The following is an 18,758-nucleotide window of genomic DNA, read 5'->3' as shown; positions in this document are numbered from 1 at the left end:
TCTACTAAGTCTGTTTATTGCTATACATATAAATCTATGTTTAGGGCTGACCACTTAGTATTAGATATCCTATCAGTGATTTTGTCTCTAACCAAAGAAGATAGATTCTCTCTCTTTCAGTAGCCATTGATCGACTATAATTCTTCTAAGGGTTGGACCCTGAAGAATTTCTCCCATCCATGTTTAGAAAGTCGTGTGTGTGTGTGTGTGTGTGTGTGTGTGTGTGTGTGTGTATACATATAAAATTTTTACAGGTGCAGCCTCCATGTCCTGTATAAAATACACTATCTCAGAGCAGTCATAATGGCTCTTAAAATGTTTCCAACCCTCCTTCTGCAATGTTCTTTGAGCCTTAGGTGTTTGGAATGTCAATATATCAATCGGGATTGGGCAATCCACAGTGAGTTGTTCTCTGTACTTTACTTATTGCTTTCTGCAATGGACTCCATCTTTCAGGAAATGATGTTTCTTTGATGATGGGTGAGAGCTATGCTTAACTGTGACTGTATTTAGAATGCAGTTAGCAATTAAACTGGTTTAATAATGTGACAGTTGCAGATTTCAATTTAGGGTTCATGACTCACCAGTCATAGGAGTTGGCTAGGTTTATATTACCAGACATAAATGCCCTCTTACTAATGAGCTCTTAAGTCCAAGTAGATTTCTATTAGTTATTCCCAACATAAAAGTGCCACTATTGCATAATTGCAATATCTACTCCACATACACTTTCACACCCATGATCATTGGCATTGTATTTGCAATAACTGGACAAGTAAAACAACCTAAATCTTTATCTTCTGATGAACAGATAATACAATGTTCTGTCAATACATCATAAAATTCTATTGAGTTGTAATTACAAAATTTACAGGTAAATTGGTAGAACGAGGAAATAGTATTTTGGGTGTCTTAGTTAGGGTTTTACTGCTGTGAACAGACGCCATGACCAACACAAGTTTTATAAAATACAACATTTAATGGGGTTGACTTACAGGCTCAGAGGTTCAGTCAAGGCAGAAGCATGGCAGCATCCAGGTAGATAAAGTGCAGGAGGAGTGAGAGTTCTACATCTTCATCTGAAGGTTGCCAGTGGAAGACTGTCTTCCAGGCAACTAGGGTGAGGGTCTTAAGCCCACACCCACAGTGATACACCTACTCCAACAAGGCCACACCTCCTAATAGGGCCACCTTCATGGGCCAATCATATATGAACCATCACACTGGGGAAGCTAATAAAACCCTAAAACAAACACCACAATATTCTGTCCAATATGTATATGTTAGTTCTGAATGTTGGGATGTGAGATGATAATCAGGAATAACTGAAGATAACAGGTGACGATTATGGTGGTGTGGGGATGGGAATGGAGAAAGGAAGATAGTTGGACACATGCTATGGAAGGGGAAATAGACAAAAGAGTGGGGTTATTTAACTGGGAGCAGAGTAGCCAGGTTACACCAAAGGAAAGGGAAGGAGAAACAATAAATAACACACAGTATGTTTAACAAAACTATTGGAAACATTTTGTCTTATTTTATTTAAAACATATGTGTCATTTATATGAGTATATGCATCTGACAAGGAATTAATATTCAAAATATATCGTAAACTCTGAGTTAATATTCAAAATATATTATAAAATCAAAAAATCATCATCAATTAAAGAATTAAAAGGTTAGAAAGACACCTAACTCTTGAACATTTCTCAAAGTAGGAGATGCAAATATAAAATCACCATGGAAATGAACAATGCTCAGTAACACGAATGATCATGACAATTAATTGAAACACATTGAACTCATCAAAGTAATCAAAACACTCAATGAATATGAATGTATAGAAACATGTAACATACACACACACTCACATATATAATCTTGTGAGAATAACTATTATCCAAAAGATGGCATAATTTGCTTATCATGATGGTTTCCCATTCCATGTATTTTTTCTGCAAATGATCTAATTATTCAGTCATTGTATAGCTTCATATTAAGAAAGCTACAGCAAATATTAGACTTAAAGGTAGAAGGGAGCAATTAGTAAAAAACAAACCCAGCATCCTCCTGGATGGAGAAAATACTAGAAGGAATCCTACTGAAGGCACGATGAGACAAGACTGTCCATTAGCCTTGCTTCTTTTCCTACAGTACTCAATGGTTTAGACAGAGAAGTAAGCAAGAAGAAGAAATTAAAGAAATCAAACAATTTCTACTTTCAGATAGCATGAAACTATACATGGTAGATGCCCAAGATTCTAGCAGAGAACTTCTAGAAATAATAAACAGTTTCATCAATGTGATATGGAATATGCTTTCTATACACCAGTAACAAACATACAGGGAAGGCAATTATCAGCATGGCGCCATTAAAATACCCTCTAAGAAAAAGATGCAAAACATAGACTTAGCCAAGGATGTGAAGATACAATGGAATAGTATAATTAACCTTGTGCAAATGAATATTTTACCAAACTGAGTCAATGCCACTAAAAATTCCTATCTCATTCTTCATAGAAATATAAGAAGTATTCCAAACTTCTTGTGGATCCACAAGACAGACAACAAAAGCAATCTTGAATATAAATGACAATGCTGGAGAGATTAATAGGCCGGATCATAAACTGGTCTAGCTACTACAGAAATCAACATGGGGGATCCCCAAACAGTGAAAATAAAATAATCATATGATTCACCTATAGGATTTTGGGTACAAATGCTAAGGATTATAAGTCTACATACCAGAGTGACTTGCATATTCCCAAGCTTTGCGATCGGCTTAGGTGTCTAACAAGTGGTGATTGGCATAAATACACAAAAAATGAAATGATGTCATTCACACAAAAATTGACAGAACTGGAAATAATCACTTTAAGGGAAATAAGCCCAACTCAGACAAATATTTCATGTTTGTATTCATTTGTAGTTCCTAGGTTTAATTAAGAGACATTAAATAGTATTTGAGTGTAAGTGTGTGTAGCTTGAAACTAGATGCTAAGCTATACAAATGAGGGAGGATAGCGGGAAGGGGGAAAATATGGGAGGAGGCGATTAATGTATATGGTACACTTGTATAAAATGCATTTAGGAAAGCAAACACCACATACAATGAACATTTACCCAAGAGTATCATTTTGAAAAAAAAATTGGGTCAAATTACTTCTTTGCTTAAAAGCTCTCATGTATATTTACAAACAAAAATCTAGGAATCGCAAAGCCCTAATCACATTCTCCCTGCATGTAGATATAATAACTTTTTTAAACTTAATTTTCCACCTTCTAGGCACACCTGGGTTTCTTTTGCTCCAGCATCATCGCATGTATCTTCTTACACCTAGAATTCTACTGTATAAACTTCTTTTTATTAGATATATTCTTTATTTACATTTCAAATGATTTCCCCTTACCTGGTTTAACCCACCCCACCCACCTGTGAAAGTCCCATAAGCCATCCCACCTCTCCCAGTCCCCAATAACCCCCTCCCGATTCCCTGTCCTGGAATTCCCTTACATTATTGCATCAAGCTTTTCCAGAACCAGGAGCCTCTCTTCCCTTTGATGTTCAACAAGGCCATCCTCTGTTGTCAATGTGTCTGGAGCCATGGGTAACACCATGTGTACTATCTGGTTGATGGTTTTGTTCCTGGGAGCTCTGGGAGTACTGGGTGGCTCATGTCTTTGTTCCTCCTATGGTGCTGCAAACCCCTTCAGCTCCTTGGGTCCTTTCTCTAGCTCCCCCATTGGGACCCTGTGCTCAGTTCAATAGCTGTTTGAGAGTGTCCTCCTATATATTTGTCATGCATTAGCAGAAACGTCTTAACATTTAATTTTATTCTCAATTAGATCTCTCTAGAGGGGTTCCATCCATTGTGAATTCTTACTTTAAACACAGCCCTCTCTATGACCCTATCACTGTGTGGAATCTAGTTGCTACTCAGCACTGGTTGATTAATTTAGGCTTTTTTTTTTTTTTTTTTTTTGGTTTTTCAAGTCAGGGTTTCTCTGTGTATCCCTGGCTGTCCTGGAACTCACTCTGTAGACCAGGCTGGCCTCGAACTCAGAAATCCACCTGCCTCTGCCTCCCAAGTGCTGGGATTAAAAGCATGCACTACCACTACCAAGCTAATTTAGGTTTTAAGGTTTTAAGGTTTTAAGGTTTTAAGGGAAAGGCTGGAAGACGATGAGGAGAAGGGCGACCCCATAGGAAGACCAACAGTCTCAACAAACCTGTACTCCTAAGATCTCTCAAGACACTGAGCCACCAACCAGGCCCTGACATTTACAGCAGAGGACCCTGGTGTGGCCTCATTGAAAGAAGATGCACCTAACCCTCAATAGACTTGAGGCCCCAGGGAATGGGGAGACCTGTAGGGTCGGTATGTGGATCAGGATGTTTAGGTTCAGGGGACATCCTCTTGGAACTGCAGGGAGAAAGAATGGGATGAGGAACTGTTGAGGGCAAAACAGGAGGTGGATAATGACTGGATTTTAATTTTAAAAAAAAGATTAAAGTTAATTTAAAAAAAGAAAAAGAAAAAAGCTAAAAGAAGAAAGTATAAAATAAATAAATGAAGAGGTTAAATATTACCTATCAGAAGGTATTTGTAATGTACTTAAACTGATATATAAAAAGATGGTTGAATAAACACTAAATCTCTCATAATATTCAGATTAAGAAATGAAGCTTTTACAGATATAATTACTTGAAGGAATTTTACATACATTACCATTTGAGGAGGATGTCACTAAGGCCAAGCTCAATTAGCATTTATAATACATAATTTCCTAAAATGTCTTGCAAAATTATGTAAGGAAATGACTCTTGCATCTTCCACAAATTTTGTTTTCCAATTTCTATCACATTTCCATGGGATTTTACTTATCAATAAATGATTTACTTCTAATTCATTAGATTGCAATAAAAATATCACATTAAGGGAGCAGTTTACAACACAAAGCCAAAAGTTAACTTAGATATATTTGCATCCCCTTTATTGAAAATTTACTTGAAATATATACTGTCAGACATGGAAGTTGCAAACAGTTAATCATGAATTATAGAGTTGTAATTTTGCTGATGAATTTTCAAGGCACAAAATCATGGGTCATATTTTACAGATTTTTAACATGGAACTCTTAACAGGGAGTTCCACTTGAAACTTGAAATGACTAGTTGTGAATTAATAGCCATAAAAGGCACTGTGCTATGAACTCCATATTGAATTAATAAAAGAAATATGTGCCAGGCTAGTGAGAGATGAAGGTGTATTTTCTGGTTAGTGAAAAATAACCCAGCAGCACTATTTTAGCATTAGAAATTAAATCTCTACCTTTCTCTTGCTGATTAAACTACTTTACAGGAAAAAAAAAAGGTTTTAATCAATTGATGAAAATCGCACTCAGATAAAATAGTGGTGCTGAGAATTCCAGGAAGTGAGATGCTGACATGGGCAGCTAGAAATTCAACAGTCCTGATTTACTCCATTTTTGCCATACATAGATGATTTAAAGAAGACCCCCATTGACCCTTGGTGAGATCTGCAAAGCAGAAGGAGCTGCAGGATTATCTGACCCAGGTTCCTTATTTCACATTCAACTGAGTTTGAAGTACTATGTGAGATGGGCAGAAGGTGCTAGGATTTGACGTTAGGCTACGGAAAGGAATTATCAGTCATAACACTTACTAATCAAGTATATTTGATAAATTATTACAATCCTGACTTGTTTCCACATTTATAAAGGGAGAGAGAGATCTACTTTGTAGATGATTTTGAAAATATACTATATGCATTTCAAAGAATAAATTATTCTTCTTGCCTATCTACTGAACAATAGCTCTTATGAGAGAGCCGCATGGAACAAAACAAGGTCACTACTGCATTGCAATGAAGCATTCTGCTTTGTAATGGTGTCTTTCTGCCATTTAAGATTAAATATCCATTTGCCTTTTGCTTTATTATTTCTCCTAATTTCATTCCTTTGGGGTAAATTCTTCAACCACATTTTAGCTAGTAAAGAAACTGATATCTAATTATTAAACTCGCAATAAAGCAACAACCTTTCAAACAATGAAAGTTGTAGAGAGAATCCTCTCCTAGAGTTGGTGGGAGAGTATATAATGACCGTCACTGTGAAAAACTGCAAAGGCTTTCCAAAAATTAAAAATACAAATTATTAATGATAAATGATAGAAGGATGCATTGTATATGTGCACATACTAAAATACCATTTGCCTAATTTGCCTATAAAAACAAACAACTGAATCATTTGTGATGGCACAGATCAAACAGGTTGGTTGATTAAATGAAATAAGCCAGGCACAGAAATTCAAATTTCTCCTTCTCTCATTTGTGTAATCCACAAACTGTTGATCTCTCTCTTTTTTTGTATTCACTTTAGTGAATTTTATTTTATTTCTTTAGTGCTTTCACACACACACAAACACACACACACTCACAGACACACACACACACACACACAGAGAGAGAGAGAGAGAGAGAGAGAGAGAGAGAGAGAGAGAGAGAGAGAGAGTCTGTTTTGTGTTGGCTAACTGTTTCTGGGTGTGGGGCCTTCCCTGGAGTGTGGTTGATATACCCAGTATCATTCTATTGAAACAATAGAATATTCTATTTCCTAAGTGATAATTGCAAATATTCTCAGTGTTGGAGTCTTTGCTGGTTTGAACTTGTACAGGTCTTGTGCATGCTGTCATGGTCTGTGGGTTCATATATATATCAGTCATGTAGTAATGTCTTCCAGACATGACTTCCTTAGTCACACAACACCTTGGGCTCTTACAATCTTTTTGCTCCCTCTTCCACATAAGTCTCTGAAAAAGATGTTCCATTTAGTGCTGACTGTTCCAAACACTATTACAGCACATTGTCTAGTTGTAGATCTCTTTGTTAGTTAGCATCTTCTGCAAGAAGAAGCTTCTTTGATTAGGGCTGAACTCTTTTCTATGAGAATAGCAATATTTCATTAGGACTCATTATATTGCTGTCTTTCCTTAGCAGAATAATAGTAATAGGTTTTCATGGAGACCCATGAACTATCTAGTCTCAGGTTCTTGACCACTTCAACAATGTTAGGCTTGTGTTATATCTCATGGAGTGGGCCTTAAATTCAATCAAGTGTTTGTTTATTCCCATTACATTTGTGTTACCCTTATGTCATGCAGGCAGGCCACTGTTGTAGATTGCGGGATTTGTAGTTAGGTAAAAATGGTGGTTACTTTCCAGTAGTATGTAAGGTGCCTTCTAGCACTATGAGCACTCCTCAGAAGGAGTGGAGCTTCCAGTTAAGTACCAGCTCAATTTCCCTATTTTTGATGACAGAAGTAAGTTGTGTCTTTCACAATAGGACCTTACCACCAGGTTATAGCATAATCATATGGAGAGTAATGGCTTGTGTTGTTTTTGTGTTTGAGGAGGAGCATTCATGGAACCACTTCGGTTAAGGACTCAACAAGATAGAATTCATTCTTTTCAGGTTTTGCTTATTGGCATAAGATGTGTTGTTGGGGAATTGTTTATTATATAGTGACTCTATTCAAAGTTTGTCCCCCCACTTTCTCTCTCAAGTTTCTATACTAATGGACTCCTATATGGTTTTTCAGAGAGAGAGAGAGAGAAAGAGAGAGAGAGAGAGAGAGAGAGAGAGAGAGAGAGAGAGAGAGAGAGAGAGAGAGAGAGAATGCGAGAGAAAGAATGTTGATCTCTTAAGATGTGAGTGTCATAGTCATTGGAACCAGAGATTGTGGGGCTGAAGGGTGAGATGATTATGAAGTGTTCTTCACAGGCTTATTTTTTATTATTCTTTAATCATTTTTTACAGTACAGACTTTATCCTCCTCCTGGTCTATCCTCTGATTGTTCCACATGCCCCACCTCCTCCCACCCTCTCAAGAGGATGTCCCCATCCCCAGGATGTCCCCATCCCCCAACCCCAGCAGACCTCCCACTCCCTGGGACCCCAAGTCTCCCAAGGGTTAGGTGCATCTTCTCTGACTGAGTCCTGACCAGGAAGTCCTCTGTGCTATACGTGTTGGGGGCCTCATATCAGCTGGTGTATGATGCCTGGTTGGTGGCTCAGTTCTGAGAGATCTGGGGAGTCCAAGTTAGTTGAAACTGACTGTCTTTTATGGGGTGCTCTCTTCCTTAGCTTCTTCCATCTTTTCCCTAATTCAACCACAGGGATCACAGGTTCTCTCCATTGGTTGGGTGTAAATATCTGCATATGACTCTTTCAGCTGCTTGTTGTGCCTTTCAGGGGGCAGTCATGACAGGCCCCTGTTTGGAGGCACATTGTAGCATCAATAATCAGCTTTTGGGGCCTCCCCCTGAGCTGGATCTCAATAAACAGTTGAACCTAGCAGCTTGAGATATTACTTTGGGAGTTTATGAGACTTTGGGTACTGTGGCTTACTTAAAAAATTCAATAAAGATCAAAAGACCAGGCCTTGACTGGTATAGGCTTCTGGGTCCAGTCATAACTCTCTGCTTCCTGATCTGCCTTGGTGTGAACACGCTGTTGTTAGCTCCCACCACCACACTCCATGGCTCTATAGCTCCAATTCTGTTTGAGCCATTGTAGACTACATTTCTGGAGATAGGAAACAATAATCTTTTCCTCATTTAAGCTTAGGGATTTTGTCACAGCAGTGAGAAAAATAACCAATATATTTGTCAAGTTATAATTAGACATAAAAAACAAATCTTGTACTTTGTTTGCTTGGGAGAGTAATGATAAATAACAATATTGAATTTATATGCAAAAAGTTTCAGGTAAATATTTGCTTATCATCACTGTAAAGACATGGGAATCAATGTTTGAGAAGGGCTGGAGAAATGGCTGAGCAGTTAAGAGCACTGACTGTTCTTCCAGAGGTCCTGAGTTCAATTCCCAGCATCCACATGGTGGCTCACAACCATCTGTAATGGGATCTGATGCCCTCTTCAGGTATATCTGAAGAAAGGAACAGTGTATTCAGATACATAAATAAATAAATAAATCTTTAAAAATAAATAAATAAATAAATAGTTTTTTGAGAAGACAGAAATGCTCAACCTAATTTAAACTTGTATGTATACATAGATGCATACATTAAGGGCCTCCCCCTGAGCTGGATCTCAATAAAGTTTTGCATATAAGTATGAAAGAAGATGCCCAAAAGTTATCCATTGCACTATCAGCCATCTGAAACATTGGTAGGAAATGCCACACATGAAGACAAAGGAGAAATTACATCTATTGTCTCTTTGAACTTGGATATCCAGGCCTCCATAATTGTGTATACATTTCCAGTGTTTATGAACTTACTGTGAGCATAACTAGCTAAGTACATATATTCCTGATTTTAAAATTATATTTATGACATATCTTACATTTAAGGGTTATGGTATTAATTTAATTAGAACAAGATTTTAAAATTTATTTTATTTTTACTATTTAATTAGAAAAAATATTTTAAAATTTATTTATTTTTATTGTTTTAGAGGTATGGGTATTCTGCTTGCATGTATGTTTGTGCACATCATGTGTGCCTAGTACACTGTCCTGATAGAGAACAAATGAGGAATCTGTAGGAACTGGAGTTCTAGATACTCATGAGCTATTATCTAAGTGTCTAGATAGAACCAGGGTTCTTTGAAAGAGACACCAATGCTCTTAGCCACGGAAATATCTCTGCATCACTCTAAGAAACAGTTTAATATTATTTTGAAAATAAAAATGAAGTGGAGGACTGAGATTAGTCTCATGGGAAGAATGCTTGTCTGGTACAGAAGGGGACCTGTGTCTGTCTGATAACCATCGTCAAAAGAAAACAAATATCTTCCATACTTTGCCATAAGAAATTTGCCTCAAAACAAAACAGGAGCCATCCTATTCATGAATATTAATTCACGTATGAGGATACTATGGTGAAAGGTTTTATAGCATCAAACACTGAGAAAAGTATCTGTTTTTATTAGATCACTGCGTGATATATTTAAGATTGGCTTCAACTCATTATCTATTGCAACTTTTAAAGGAAGAAGTAAATTATTTTGGTTTTTTTTTTTTTTGCTTTTTAAATAACTATTTCCTATCATTTTATTGTTCTTTGACAATCTCATACATGTATAGAGTGTATCATGATTGTATCCAGCCACAGCCACTCCCTTTTCTGACACAGATCCTTTGCAAATTCATGTACTCTATTTTTTTAAAGCACAAGTTTAATTAGTGCTGTCCATATGCACAGGATATGGAATTAATAAAAGCTAAAACTGTTACAGCTAGCAGAGTAGACTGAGAACTAACATTCTGGGACAGTCAGACAAGAAAATCATCAATAGAATCTTTTTATTATTAATTTATTAATTTTGAATTAAAATATAATTGTATCATTTCACTAGAACTAGAAAATATTATTCTGAGTGATGTAACTGAGACCTGGAAATACAAATGCCACAGGTTCTGGGCTCTAGAAAAGCCTGTAGGGCATTTTTAAATGAGTAAGTTAAGGCTGAGCCCTTTAAGGATGGCACCATCCCTGGGATGATGATCCTGGGTTCTAAAAGAAACCATCGTGAACAAGTCACCAGGAGCGAGCCAGTAAGCAGTGGCCCTCTGTGGGCTCTGCATCAGCTTGTGCTTTCAGATTTCTATTTGAGTCCATTTGACTTCCTTTGATGATGAACAGTGATGTGGAATCATGAGTAAAATGAATTGTTTCCTCCCCAACTTGCTTTCGTTCATGGTGTTTCATGCTTGATGCAGCAGGACCCAGCCTACAGTGAGTGATAGTGCGCATGGGCAGGCAGGACCTGGGTGTAAAAACAAAATGATGCTAAGCAAGCTATGGAGAATATGCCAGTAAACATGTCTCCATGACTCCATCAGCTCGTGACCTCAGGCACCTCCCCCGAGTTTCTGCCTTGACTTCCTTTTCATGATGGACTGTGATGTGGAAGTACAAGTGAAATAAGCCCTTAACTGATGAAATTTCATCACTGCAATAGAAACTGTAACCAAGACACCAAAGTAACTGCAAAACTGATCATGGTGGAGAATAAAGAGCAGATTAGGAAGATACCAGGGATATAAAAGAGAAAATATAAAAAAATGAGGATGGGGACTTTGACTTGCAAGGGAACAGAGGTCAATACAGAAGGAAATATAGTAATGAGAAATAATACTTGGAATATCTGCACAAGCTGATGATTCTGCCTCAAGAGCCACAGGGTGCCTAGCAAAAGGCCAGTGTTAAGATATAAAATCTTATTTGAGTTGTTGATCATGGGAGTGCAAGAGACTCTCAACACAATATAGGCTATTGCTATCACCCAGTCTTGCCTCTCATAAGTTTAAAGTAAGTCTTTATTGCTGAAGGCACCATGTATTGTGGATACAGGGCTCCAAGGATTACAACTGGATCTGACCTGACCTGAAATCCTCTTCCCCGAGGATTATTTCCATAGCACTACAATAGGTCTACCAAACTGTGACATCAATGACTAGCAAGGAAGGTATCCCTAAAGGTGTCATAGAGGCATTCATAGTTTGGTGGTAACCAACAGCTCTTTAATTGTACTTAAGGCCAACTCTACAAGAAGGTAATCATGCCAGGTACTAGAGACCTATGCAATTACCCAGGGATAATGGCATCAGGAATCTTAGAAGAGAATTACTAGAGCCACATAACTTCCCATTGCATTCTAAATAGTTATCCCTATCACAACAAATAAATGTAGTCCTCACCTCTCATCAAAGTATTGGTTCATTTTAGATCAGATTGTTTTTTTTCTCTCTATATCATAACAAAAACCATCCATCTGATTTTTTTCCTATCATTGCACAAACATGGCCTTAGTTAGATGAGCTTGCCCTATATTTTCTCACCTGTCATAATAGTTATCAAATTTCTGTCTTATGTTATAAAATGTGACTCTCTGTAAGTAAGCATTGACAAAGAACTTCTCAAAACACGAGTTAATGTGAGGCACTGAAGTGGGATCCAATTACATATAAAATACAGTCTTTGTTTTCAGAACCTGCGTGTCAGTGTTAGAAAACACGGCTCTAACAGCACCTGAGCATGTGTATACACATACACACACACACACACACACACACACACACACACACACACACACACACATACACACACACACACACACACACACACACACAAATAGAATACATGATCCTTCTTCCAGGAGAAAGGGAATATGCTGAGGCTTGGAATTCTGTCAATATTGTGTAAAAGCAAAAATGTATTTCCTTCATGGAAAGACTAGGAATTGTGAATTCCTATCTATTGTGCAAGTCAATGTAAAATACTCATCTACACAGCAGTATCTTTGTGAGTTCATGTCCATCTAAGGACATTCAAGTAGGGAACCTTGCTGTGGTAAATCTCCAACCCAAATATTCCCTGAGAATGCAAACAGAACTCAATTAATATGAATATGTGCTGTGCGCCTAGATTGGGCAGATCTACCACTATACTACCATCCTCCCCAAGTATGAGACACTTTATAACTTGCGGTTTCTCTAGGCTACTTGCTTCTGTTCCACATTCCCTCTGCCTCCTCCTCTATTGTCCTCTCTCTCTTTCTCTCCCAAAACCTTCAGCTCCCCTTCCTCGTTTTTGCACCCCTCTTTCTCTGCCCAATCGCAGGCTCTAGCCTCTATTTATAAATTAAGGTGGGAAGCAGGTTTACAGAAAAATCACCTGAGAGCTGACTCCTTCCTTGTTCACAGTCCCTCACAAGAGAATGGAATTAACCTCAAATACAATTAGCTCCAGGGCTATCCTCAACAGAAACTTACACGTTAGAATGAAATGATGGTCTCCAGCTCCATCCATTTGCCTAAGAATTTCATGAATTCATTTCTAATGGCTGAATAGTACTCCATTGTGTAGATATACCACATTTTTTGCATCCACTCTTCTGTTGAGGGATACCTGGGTTCTTTCCAGCTTCTGGCAATTATAAATAGGGCTGCTATGAACATAGTGGAACATGTATCCTTATTACATGCTGGGGAATCTTTTGGGTATATGCCCAGGAGTGGTACAGCAGGATCTTCTGGAAATGAGGTGCCCAGTTTTCAGAGGAACCATCAGACTGATTTCCAGAGTGGTTGGGGAAGTGAGAAGGGGTGGGTGGGAGGACAGGGAAAGAAAATGGGGCTTATGGGACTTTCAGGGAGTGGGGGGCTAGAAAGGGGGAAACCATTGGAAATGTAAATAAAAAACATATCGAATAAAAAAAGAAAGACTTATTATTTTTCAGGAAAGAAAAGAATGAAATGATGGGTAATTGAATAAGTGTATCTATGAATGGGTGGTCAGTGAGAATATACTGTGCAATTGCAGTGCAGATTTGCATGAAGATCCCCAGCACCCACGTTAAAAGCCATGTCAGGTGCTACTTGCCTGTATAAGTTAAGTCCCAGGAGGCAGAGACAGGAGGGTCACTGGAGCTAGCTGTCTAGAAATTTTAGCTTATTCATGAGCCTAAGATGTAGTGAGAGACTCTGCCTTGAAACATGAGATGGGAATAAAAGCTTGAACAGCATATATGTATATGCATACCAGAACATACATGTTACACTCTTGATGGTCAAGGGTTTAAAATAAAATAAAAGAATGGCATAGATGTAGAATGACCAGCAACTAAGGAATGTGGTGAAATAGTCTTTCCCAGGGAAGAGCCCCCAAACTTGTTATCCATAACAAGTAGTCAGTGAAAAACAATATACATGTGAGCAATATTACATAGACTGAGGAATGGGTTGTGCTTTTGTACTTAGAAATATGTACCTATGTAACAACAATTAAAGAAAAAGTGGTCGAGAATCTGAAAGCAAGGAGTGTGGACACATGAGGGAGGCTTAAGGAGAAAAAGGGAAGGGAGACATATTGTGATTATATGATAAGTTCAACAAATTAGGAAAGAAAAATAAAGCATGAACTACCAAAAGAAAGAAAGCAGGGCACCTAGAATTTTAATGATTAATTTTTATTCCTTCCTATTGTTTCACACATTGTGACTCTGTTAGTTAAGTTAAAAGAAAGCTCACTGTATAGCAGGTGTTCTGTTGCCATTCTTAACTATACTGTAACACCTTTAGAGAATTTCTGAAGCCATCAACTCTGTATGAACCATTTTCTTTATTCTCAGGCAATATGTGACATATTTAATAAATTTGATGGTATCAAGAAAAGTTCAGCATATAAAATGCAAGTATGAATTTAATCTCTGCATGGGAGGAAAGTATATTTTTGGTTTTTTAATTTTAATTTATTTATGTATTTTTAATTTACATTTCAAGTGTTATCCCCTTACCCAGTCTACCCCTTTCCCAGAAACCTCCTATCCATTCCCCCATCCCCTGCTTATATGATGGTGTTCTTCCACTCACCCACCCACTCCCTCTTCCTGGCTCTCGATTCCCCTACACTGGGGCATCTATCAAACCATCATAGGACCAAGGACCTCTCCTCTCAGTGATGCCTGGCAAGGCCATCCTCTGCTATATAATGCAGCTGGAGCCATGTGTACTCCTTGGTTTGTGGCTTAGTCCCTGGGAGACCTGGAGGGTCTGTTGGTTGATATTGCTGTTCATCCTATGGGGCTGCAAACCCCTTCAGCTCCTTCAGCTTCTTTCTCTAACTCCTCCAATAGGAACTCAGCACTCAGTGCAATGGTTAACTGCCAACATCCGATTCTGTATTTGTCAGGCTCTAGCAAGGCCTCTCAGGAGACAGCCATATCAGGCTCCTTTAAGGAAACCGTTCTTAGCATCCACTATAGTGTTGGAGTTTGTGGACTGTATCTGGGATGAATCCCCAGGTGGGACAGTCTCTGATGGACTTTCCTTCAGTCTCTGCTTTGCACTTTCTCTCCATATTTGCTCCTGTGAGTATTTTGTTCCTCTTTGTAAGAAGGACAAAAGCATGTTAGAAATTACAATCATCAAATAGTTCTATTTACAGTGAGAACAGGAACACCAACAATTAAATATAAAACAATAGATTATAGATAAGTCTCTCATAGTGAAAATTATGAAATATTGGTGAGGAAAAGGAAACAAATAGAATGTGGAAAATTATAAAGTCCTTACAAGTTAACAGGGCTCCTATTTCTAAAAAGGTTGATTTCCCCCAAATTGATCTCTTAAGTCAATGAAATCCAATTTGAAACCCTACTTAGGTAAGAAAATATTAGTACACCAAAAACCTGAAGGAAGAATTGGGTCCAGAATTTCCAATATCAAAAAAAAAAAATCCTGGTTTTAGAAAATGTGCAAAACACTTTAACAAGATGAAGGGTGGCTATTATACACAAGAAAATAATATTTAAAATCATTAGCAATTAAGGAAATGCAAATTAAAACTACAGGTCGATATTGCTTTATACATCCTGGAAAGTCTCCAATATTATAAGCCAATGAGGAGGTGGGGAGACTGGAACGCTTACCAACTTCTGTGGAAACCTAAGCTAGCACAATTCTTTTGGATAAAGAGCTTCTTAATTCCATAAGTGATGAGCTTTCACATGCCACATATTCCAACCACATTTTTCCTGGATAGTTAAACAAGTATGAGAGTATGTGTCTATATTCAAACTGGGAACAACCTAAGTATGCATGAGTTCATGTAAATATAAAACAAAATATAGTAGCTAACTGTACTACTCAGCAGTTACATGTTTGAGTTATCAGCATGGATAAATTACAAAATAATCTTACTGAATGAAATGAGATCGACAAAGATAACATATAACCTAATATAACCATATAAAATTCATAAACAGTAGTGAAAAGCACAGTTCACTTATTATATTCATACTTTATATAATATATCAAATATCAAATAAAATATAAAATGTAAGATATATGATATATATGATATACAACATAATGTACTTAATACAAAGTATGTGTATATGTATTATATACACACAGGCATAATATATATACAAATATATGCATACAATATATAAAACTTATATATGATATAAAGTATATATTATATATACATTCTTTATATTTATGATATATAATAAAATTTATTTTTATGTAATATATATAAAATATGAATATATATGATACTTAAGTTACATTTTTAAGTGTTTCAACAGGAACCAGTACATGGAAATTCTTACTGCTATTTATAGCCCTACTAATTACTACTCATCTTATTACTCAATAATGAAAAACACTCTATTTTAGCAATCTTTTCATGAACAGGAGTGACTCTTTTACAACGTTATATTTACTTCCTTTTTATTTATAACCATTGGCAAAGTTCTGTATTTTTAAGTGCCTGAATTATTTATTTACCTTTGCTTCAGAGCCATCTGAACACAGTCGAAGGAGGCTGTCATATCCCTGAAACCATTTCATCTGTGGTAAAAACTACAGAACAGTTCATTCGGTCCATGTTTTAAATATAGTATTGTGCTTATTCATCTCATTCAGTATCCCTTGAGTTTGTTAATGCCACTCTTAAAGTGTAGGATCGCAAAGTGTAAGGAATAATACAGCTTTAACACTATCAACAAGAAACAGGGAAGGCTGTAATCAGTTTTCTTCTAAAATGCCCTGTTGCGGATGGGTTACATTCTTGGCAGCGGAATAGTGTTGTCAGTCCTTACTGAACTTGAAGCTAAACAAAACTTTGTGTTTCCCTCCTTTCAGTTCAGCAGAGCTGCTATAAATCCTGATATGTAGTTTTTATTTATATAAAACCAACTCTTTGAATCTAAATGTGGGACTTTATACCTGCTCCTGTGAAATTACATCGTGTTTTATGCCTCTTGTTTCTGCCTACTGAGATCATTTCGAATCAAACTTTTCCATCCACTATATTTATAGTGCTCTTTGCCTCAGGTAATTCATAAATCTCATACATAGCATTTTATTTCATGTGCTCCCCTTCAGCTTTCGATGCTCCTCCAGCTACCAATTCACCTTTGACCTCCATTTCACAATTACAGGAAAGCTACCCTGCTTGCCCTGCAACATAACTTTCTTTAAAAACTCATTTCTTCCTTTGGAATTGGCAGTTGTGGCAAACCACCTCCCAGAACAAGAGTAATAACAGAAAAGTGCTCTGTTCTGAAAAATTTGCATCTGCTATTTCTAGGGCTATGGAGATTGGCTCATTGAAATTGGGCATTTTCTACTCTAAACCAATCAAAAATCCTTTGCAATAGTCATAAATTAAATCAAATTTAGCACATGCAGACCAAGAAATGTATTTTATTCTCACTGACATTCAGAAAGATGCAGAGAAGAACAGACTATGGAGTGCCCATCCCCAGTGGATCTATCTACAACATTTTGCCTATATCTATCACTCAGGAAACATTGCAGGAAGCATTGTGGAAATACTGCAAGAGCCAAAAAGACATAAGTATGTGCTGATATAATGTCTTCTATATATGACAGGTCGTACAAGTTGAACCCATGAAATCTCAACAATGTAGCTGCTTAAACAAGACTTGAACAATGACACTAGTAGTTGACATGTAACTGTTGGTGGGCTAATTTTCCTGTGCTCTTATCCCTATATGAGTTATCTTAGGATCTTTTACTTAGATGAAGAGTTATAGACAATTTGAAACTACTGATTTTGTGAGATTTTGTCTTTCCTAGGCATAAGGATCCTAGTTGGCTGTCTGACACCAAGTTTTAAATCCTAAAAACATAAATATAAGAGCAATACTAAGTGAGATTGATTGGTATTGATTGGTCTTATTTATATAATTAAACGCTGTAGTTAATATGTATTCCTCCAACCCATAATTCATAGCTTGGTACAATAATTAGCAAATAAAAGTGCTATGTTTAAATATGTGATGTGCTGGTCAACTTTTATAAAATATTTAGCCTTTATTTGGGATTGATCCACGAATAAAGTGTGAATAAATTCACACTTAATAACTTTATAAAAGGCTAAGTGGGGTCCTGAGCTTGAGATGATGATCTATTCGCATCTGCTAAGTGGAAGACTGGGGATGTTGACTTTACCTATATCTTGGGGGACATAACATCAGCAATGAGCACCTATACTGAGTGTCCCCAATCTCCAATTTGCAATCATATTAAACTTAATCTTTAAGCCTGCAACTAGAGTATTTCATAATCATATTAATGTGTACATGTGTGTTTGTGATAATTACTTAAATCATAAGTTATGTATACTTGATTATTTATGTTATACACTTTTACTTTACAATTAATGCCTGTGTAACTGTGTAAAACTATGGAGACCATTGTCTTAGTTAGGATTTTACTGCTGTGAACAGACACCATGACCAAGGCAACTCTCATAAAGGTCAACATTTAATTGGGGCTGGATTACAGGTTCAGAGGTTCAGTCAACTACCATCAAGGCAGGAGCATGATAGCATCCATGCAGGCATGGCGCAGGAGGAGCTGAGAGCTCTACATCTTCATCTGAAGCCCTCTAGGAGAAGACTAGCTGCCATGAGGTTTGGAGGAGGGTCTCATTGCCTACCCCCACAGTGACATTCTTCCTCCTATAAGGCCATACCTCGTAATAGTGCCACTCCCTGGGTCAAGCATATTCAAACCACCACATTCTCATCCCTAGCCTCCTTATGCTCAAACACATGAGGCTTGCTAGAGCATAATGCAAAATACATTCAATCCAACTTTAAAAGTCACCATAGTCAATAGCAGTTTCAACAATGTTAGAAGTCTAAAGTTCAAAGTCTAGTCTAATTCAT

Source organism: Apodemus sylvaticus, chromosome 9 (genome assembly GCF_947179515.1).
Source record: "Apodemus sylvaticus chromosome 9, mApoSyl1.1, whole genome shotgun sequence".
Taxonomy (NCBI): Eukaryota; Metazoa; Chordata; class Mammalia; order Rodentia; family Muridae; genus Apodemus; species Apodemus sylvaticus.
The sequence above is the reverse complement of the archived record's forward strand: the minus strand, read 5'-3'. Positions refer to the sequence as shown.